At 40.8% G+C, this 8,043-nt stretch overlaps 1 protein-coding gene across 7 annotated transcripts in view; it reads left to right on the plus strand.

Annotated features, from left to right (window-relative positions):
* The window catches only part of FOXP1 (forkhead box P1), a 639,921-nt gene that overhangs the window by 271,082 nt on the left and 360,796 nt on the right, over nucleotides 1-8,043 (plus strand). Inside the window, exon 1 of one of the 7 annotated variants that reach the window (XM_017892166.1) lies at nucleotides 7,874-8,022. The exons of the other annotated variants lie outside the window; for them this stretch is intronic. The gene's annotated coding sequence lies outside the window, so the exon portion shown is untranslated. Of the gene's footprint in view, nucleotides 1-7,873; nucleotides 8,023-8,043 lie in introns of those variants that run through there. 7 annotated transcript variants of the gene reach the window in all.

Raw genomic sequence — 8,043 nt, forward strand, 5'->3', positions numbered from 1 at the left:
TTTTTTTTTTTTTTTTTTTTTTTTTTTTAAGATGGAGTCTTGCTCTGTCGCCAGGCTGGAGTACATTGGCATTATCTCAGCTCACTGCAATCTTCACCTCCCGGGTTCAAACGATTCTCCTGCCTCAGCCTCCCGAGTAGCTGGGATTACAGTCCCACGCCACCACACGCAGCTAATTTTTGTATTTTTGGTAGAGATGGGGTTTCACCATGATGGCCAGGGTGGTCTCAATCTCCTGACCTTGAGTTCCACCTGCCTCAGCCTCCCAAAGTGCTGGGATTACAGGCATGTGCCACCATGCCCAGCCAGCCAGCTATTTTTAACAACTTGTAGAGATGGCAGAAATGAGTGTAGAAAGTTTTAGATTTATTTAAGTTCTGTCATCCCTGATTATAATAACAGCGGCCATCATTTCTTTGAGCATTCACTTTGTACCAGACACTATTAAGTACTTCTTCTTGTCAGTGCATTTATTCTCGAAAAGCAAATAATGCACTGTAAGCAAGCCCATTTGATGGATGAGAACACTGAGGGACAGAGAGCTTGAGTAACTTGCCTAAGCTCACAAGGTCAGTAAGCACCAGAGCTAAGTTTTGAACTTGGGCACTTGAATCCATGCTTGTAAATTCTGAACTATTCTAGTCTGAAGTATACTGTATAGTACTATATTCTGTAATACTTAGTTTTAGGTGAGGCAGCCCAAGGATGCATGAAGAAATACAGATACTCGTTCTGTACAACCTCAGCCTTGCCTTTTTAAAAATTCTTTCCTAAATTTCAAAACTTATTTGTTTTGTTTTACTTGATAGCCTGTTTTAGCCAATGAATAGGTAGATATCAATCATTTGCAGCCTGTTTTACTGCTTTTTAAAGAATTATCTTAAAGTTTCATTGTGATTGTGCAATTGTACAAAGACTTTCCCTTATTTTATTTTATTTTACTTTATTTTATTTTATTATTTTTGAGACAGGGTTTCACTCTGTCACCTGGGCTGGAGTGCAGTGGCACGATCTCAGCTCCCTGCAACCTCTGCCTCCCTGGTTCAAACAATTCTTCCACCTCAGCCTCCTGAGTACCTGGGACTACAGGCAAGCAGCACCATGCCCAGCTAAATTTTTTTGTATTTTTTGGTAGAGATGAAGTTTCACCATGTTGGCCAGGCTGGCCTCGAACTCCTGACCTCAAGTGTGATCAACTGCCTTGGCCTCCCAAAGTGCTGGGTTTACAGGCCTGAGCCACCATGCCTGGCCAATTCCCCCATTTTTAAACAGTGTCTCACTTTATTGCCCAGGCTAGTGTGTGGTAGCACCATACTAGCTCACTGCAGCCTTGAATTCCTGGGCTCAAGCGATTCTGCTGCCTCACTCTCCTGAATAGCTGGCATTACAGATGTGAGCCACTGAGCCTAGCTTATTCTCTCATTTTTATAGTAATTTCAAATAGCAGAAGCAGGGAAGGAGAGGCATTTTAGGGGTTGATCTTTCTGGTCCACCTTTAATGAAGTAAGCAACTCCTTCCAAGGGGAGCTTGAAGCCTGAATTCTTCATAGTGAACACAGAACTCTTTTCAGAAACTTAGCTTAAAAAAATTATCTCTACCTCCACCCTGCTGCCTTATATGATAGGAAAGGAGGTGAGTTCAACAACAGCTTCCACTAGCACAATTTTGATTTACCTTTGTTTCACTGAAGTCCATATGCTGAGCTTGTTGAACTCATCTGACTTGTTCAGTCATTCTTGTTTTAGGAGTGTTAACTCTCTTTTTCGGAAAGCAACAGCATATGCGTACAGCCTTGCCAGGCTTTCGTCAAGTGTCCCTTCACCTTTAGCAAGCCCTTGGTGGACTCAGGGGAGCTTTATGGTCATTATTAACATAACAGCCTATAAGTTGGGCTTCTTTCTAGGTAAGGAGCCAAGAGGGGGGACCCCGCCTGGTTTTAAATTACATAGGCTTTTCTAAATGTGTTTCTAATGGGAGCTAGAGAGGTGGTGAACTTTGGGGAAGCCTATCCTTGGGTCAAAGTTGAGTGTAGAAGGGAGCTGGGATCTGCAGATATCAGGGAATTTAGGAAGAGAGGCATGGGAAAGGAAATAGGATGAAAAGGTGCCAGGAAAAGTTGCCTCATCATTTGGCACTTTGGTGGTGGCCAAAAGGTAAGTTTCTACTTTGAGATCACTCTCAGGCCCTGTGGGCACAGAGCTGCCAAGTTTCTCAGTTGAAGGACTAATTAAGTTGGGATATGGGTAATTCTGGGAGACTGGGTAATTTGAGGGGAAGGATTGTTGGAGGTCTTTCCAGCTCTACTGACAATGTACATGGGTTCATTCTTGAGTGTGACTGTGTCCATAATAAAATCTAGCTGTAGAACCATTCATGGGCTTCTCTGTGTGCACCAGAGCGCTAGCCATTTTACGTACAACAGTAGGAACAGAGTAGCTGGAATAAGATACAGGAATGTTTTTGTTCAACTCAGACACTGGTTAGTGTTATTCACTCATTCTGTATTTACTGAACACCTACCCTGCGTAGCTGCTGCTCTGTACTGGGATACAGCAAGCAAGAGGCCTGCACGGTGGCTCATGCCTGTAATCCCAGCGCTTTGGGAGGCGAAGGCAGGATGATCACTTGAGCCCAGGAATTCAACACCAGCCTGGGCAACATAGTGAAACCTTGTCCCTACAAAAAATTTAAAAATTAGCTAGACATGGTGGCACATGCCTCTAGACCCAGCTACTCAGGAGGCTGAGGTAGGAGAATCACTTGAGTCTAGTAGTTTCAGACTGCAGTGAGTCATGATCATGCCACTGCAGTGCACTCAAGCTTGGGCAACAGAGTAAGACCATGTCTCAAAAAAAAAAAAAAAAAAAAAAAGTGGGAAGGGGGTGCAAATCAGATAAAATCCCTGCCTTCATGGAGTACATGTTCTGATATTTTTGTCATAAACTGAAATTAATATGACTTCTCTGTTGCCTAAACTTTTGCCCAGAACAACCAAACAGAGTCAGTTCAGCTGCACTGGGAACTGCCAAGAGCCAGATGTGGCCATGGGAAGAATATCTTTGAGAGCCTGTCATCTGGCTCCAGCTGTGTTAACCTAGGCCTGGTAGGCAGCCATGAGTTGTGTTTGCCAGCTGGTGGCCAGACACTAGTGCAGGCTTAAACAATTTGCAGAATTCCTCATCCGGTGGCTGGATTCACTGTGTGTGTCCTACAGGCGATTGCTGCTGTCCAAACCAGGGGACTCTCTGAGCAGAAACGCCCAGAGGAGAACCAAAAGTTAGCCCTTTGAAAAACCAGTCAAAGTCTCATCGGGGAACATGGAGAGGGACGCAGGAATGGGGGAAGACCAGCAACAGTGAGAAAACAGAAGTAAACCAGACGTGGCCCTCCACCTGGCAGACTTTAATTCTAACTGAGAACTCTTGCCTGATACAGAGCGTCTGCCTCTAGCATGCCCCTGCAGAAAAGCAAAGAGTAGAGTTTGCCTGTGAAGAAATTTTTTTTTCAGATATTATTTTTTACATTGTTGCCCCTTGGTGAGAAACATTTATGATGCTTTATTGGTTTCACCCAGACAGAGATTTCCATAAAATGTATTCATTCCCACCTTTTGGAAGCAATTAGATCCCCACAAACAGGCTATAACTTTCAAATGTCTGTTATATCTGACTTCAAAAATAAGTATGTAAGTAAATAAAATGCTTCAGCCTGCCTGCATGTGGAAGATTTTTTATAAACTGTAGAGTTGCTGGTTTAATGTGCCAGGCAAGTCCTGCTAGCACACGGGAAAATAATAGATTCTGATCGTCCATTGTCCAGCATGTTTCTAATACCACAGTAGTTGCTCAGTAAATGTTTGTAGACTGAGCTGAATAAGGAAAAATTCCAGTGAACGTGCTGACTTGCAAGAATGGTAATTAAAAATTAGCACAGTTATTTCAAATCATAAGTGGGGAAACAACCCACCATTTAGTGACCCCAAAAGTAAAAGTTCTAATTGGAATAAGCTTAGGATTTTTTTTTATGTCCACATCTAAAGTCTGATGATAACAGAAAGCACAAGATGGCAGAGATTAAGGTTTTCAGGGAGACTTCTCTTGAGGCTGAACAGATATGTCCATATGAGAACATCTTTATCATGGTGAGGTTCTTGGTGGTTTTTCAAAGAAGTCCCACTCTGAACAGATAACAACGACAACAAAATCACTGAAGTGGGGAAAATTCAAAAGATGCTAGTTTATGTGTCAAAATCAACTTTTGCATTCTAACTGCATTGTGTAAATTTGCTGTGCAGGAAACATAAGTGAAGCCATTTGGTTTTGTGGCATTGGTGTGGGTTGGCTCAGGGGGTGGGGATAAGGTTGAGGCATTGATATAGTAAGAGGAGAGCCAGATGGTTGTATTACACATCTTTTGTGTTCTTGTTTGCTTCTTAAAGCAGTTGCAGAATTTTGCCCTTGGCGATATTTTCTTCGTGCCTGTGTGTTCTGCTATGAATTTACTTTTGTCAGAGTACTTTGAAAGAAAAGCCTTGCTCAGAAAAAAAAAAAAAATTATGTTATAAACTTGTGAAGTCAACAGTGTGTTCATAAAAATATTTTTTAAATGTTAAGAATGTTAGTAAATAGTTGAGAGAATCAGCTTTTCTTTTTCTTAGTGCAGTGATTTCGACCATATTTCATGTCAATTCAGGGAAAGAATTTTTGCAAAATTATGAATGTGCAGTTGGTGATGGATGGATGAATGGATGGATGGAGATGGATAGATGAGTAGACAGATACATGGAACAGATACATTGTTATTCCAGTAGGGATGAGGCCTATCTGATTAGAGATTTAACTTTTTCCATTACTTACAGCAAGCCCTCAGGTTGTGGTTAACCTCTTGTGTTTTATCAGCAAGCCTAACTTGGTGGTAAGTTGAGTGAGAGTGGGTTACGGTAGGTTGGTGAGTTTTGGTTGACATTTGTTAGAATTGCTGTTACACCACCATTGAAATTTATATTTATTCCCTACTAAAAGGAAATTCTATTTTGCAGTCACCAGTGGCAAGGGATATTTAAGATGTTCTAATGCATGCAAGGGGTGATATTTTATCACCAAATGCTTTTAATAAAGAGTTGCTTTGGAGCCATCCCCCCCTCACCCCCACACACACACTGTGGCAGAATGCTTCAGAATAATTTAATGTCCTTTTTACAGTTCCAGTTTTTTTTTCCCCTTTGCTCAAATGAGAGAAGAGCAAATATATAGGATCTTTGGGCGACGGTTTATTCTCCTGTTGTGCACAGATTTCCAGTTTTAGTTGGAACCTGCAGTCCCTGATGAGAAAACAGGAAACTTACAGTCCTAACCTTATTGAAATCTCTGCCGGGTTTAGTCACAAGTCTGAGACGACTCCTTCCAATAATGAAGCCATTGTACGCATCATATCTGATCAGTTCTTGAAATGTTTTAGTAAGTCTATCTTACAACATTATAAGAAGATAATCAGCAGCCTTAGAAGGTCCCCATCTGGACTGTAGAGTTCTTTTACTGAAAGATGTTTTGCCTTTTTGAGATAGCTCTCGCATTTCATCATCTGTTCCGCCGAGATGAAGTGCATATGAAAAGTCAGTGACTCTGAATCCATCTGTTGTTATTATTTTCCACTGATAATTGGCTTGAACAATGAAATGTCTGTGTCTGCAGCCTTTGAAACTGTACACCCTGTTTATTTTCTGGAGGTCTCACTGCAACTACGCCCCCCCATCTTTCCCCCTGCATTTTCTCTCAAGCTTACAGTGAGTGGCGCTTGTGTGAGGATGACATCTTTGACTCTGTGCATCAGTATGTGTCACTCAGCATCTAAAGCTTGCATACGGATTTTTGTCACAATCCCTGTGTCTGTGCCATTTGCTCCCAAATCCGGCGCTCTTTCCGCAAGGAGCTTAGCTGGGCCACAATGCATGGATCCCTTACCTGGATTGTCGTCTTTATTTCACCGTCCTCATTAAAATATTAATTTAGGGTACAGTATCTAATACTTACGGAATTAGATGCCACCTATAATTGTATAATATATTCAGTTGCATCCAGGTTTGCATGATACAGAGCATTAATATTGGATTCTACTAACATCACTTCCATTAGCTTACTCAACCAGTATGAGATATAGATGAGCTGGGAAGCATAACTACCCTCAAAACTGCCAAAACAGTCATTAGAAGCTCCATGGGGATGGACAGAGGCTTTCTCACAGTGATATAATGATTAAATTTTGTTCTATGGTTTATTTGCAGCAAGGTTAGATCGCTATCGTCTATGGACGTGGGTTATCTAACGCCTTATTTGGAAGGTCATTTCAAGGCAAAAGAGTGGACAAAATGAGCATCTTCAGTTTCTGTGGTCACCCCTCTTAGAGAACCTGTGTTTTATTCTCTGGGTCTTTGGGTATCTTTTTATTTTGTTTGTCTTTTCTCCATGCTCTGCCATAATATATGTTTGAAATGAGTTTTGTGTTTGTTGATTTGTTTGTAAATATATTTTAAAACTTTTCAGTGATGATCTTCACCTTTTACAGTAGAACGATTTGGCCAGAAAACAGTTTTGTGTTAATAAATTAAAATTGCTTTTGAAATAGAAAGCTGCCGTATTTCCCTTGGCTAGGATAATCACAGCATTCTCGAAGGCTGTGAAGGATCTGTGACCTATCCTTTTTAGTCCAAACACAGTAACAATATAGACACATCCTATAGCACAGCCTTGCTGGATTTGGCCCCAGAGTACTGTATGGCATTAGTAAGTAGTAGACGAACATAATCTTATTTATGTTTCAATCGAAATCATTTAATACTGCAAAAGTTATTAAAAAATAATTAAGTTACTAAGACCAACATGTAGCTGGAACATAGAATGAGAGGTCAGTGTGAGCTGATTCCGTAAGCTGAGAAAAGGCAGTGGTGAATTCCTAACATTGGCATGTTTTTCCTCTTGCTTAAATTCCTGGATTGTAAGGACAAATTATGTTGAGGTATGGCATATTTTCTGCCGAAATGGAGAAAATTGTTGACTGTAATTATGTTATTTAATTGAAATTATAAGTGGTTGAGGCCACTGAGTTAAAAGCATCCTTTCTAATATAGGGGTAATGTTTTTAAATGAGTGGTCATGGATTGGTGACATTTGAAAGGCAGGCATTTGGGATATATTTTTGGAAAACTCGAATTATTTTCCTTAAATGATTAGTGAACTAGAGAGTATAGTTAAGTAGCATTTTTTGGCTTATTCTCTTTAATTAGATATGCATGAATGTATTATGTGTGAGTATATATGCACATATATATGTATATGTGTGTATATTTTTATATGTACACTTTATATACATATATCAAACAGATCTTTGTAGGTACAGAGTCACAGGTATCAATTTACAATGTGACAAAGCAGAGAAACAAGACGCGTATCTCTGACAATTGTGACTAAACAAACTGATTGTTTAAAACTCTCATTGAATGTTAGAGATTGAAATGCAACCTAGAGTAGAACTCCAGGGATGGGTATACTACAAGTTCTTTTTGGAGTAGCTGGAGATACAACAATAGCACTCCCCCCGCCACCCCCCACGAGTGAGTTCTTAATTACTAATGAATACAATTCATTTTAATTGTTATTATAGCAACATAACATTTAACTGTCTCCTGTTTAGTAGTGTCCCCTGGAATAGGCAGTGTCTCCTGTCAGAGCGAGGACAGGTAGAAGGCACAGCGGGCGTCTGATTGAGCCAGTTATTCATTTGCTGAGTGTTTGTGTTTATGCAAAGGGGCCTCTTCCTGCATATTTAATCTAGAGTAAGGCAGTGGCTTTTGTTGTGTTTAGCCCACATACCTTCAGTCCTTCCTCACACTGCCGCCAGCCTGGGAGCCCTGAGAGCCAGCAGGCTTCCAAGCGCCTGTAGTTTCTCCCTTACAAACTCTCAACTTTCTTCCGTTGTGTGAAAATTGACTCTCCCGCCCCAAAGCTTTGCCTCCTCACCATGAACGGGTAAGTGTGTGTGAAGCCAAG

Source organism: Rhinopithecus bieti, unplaced genomic scaffold, assembly GCF_001698545.2.
Source record: "Rhinopithecus bieti isolate Rb0 unplaced genomic scaffold, ASM169854v2 scaffold_21542, whole genome shotgun sequence".
NCBI classification, from domain to species: domain Eukaryota; kingdom Metazoa; phylum Chordata; class Mammalia; order Primates; family Cercopithecidae; genus Rhinopithecus; species Rhinopithecus bieti.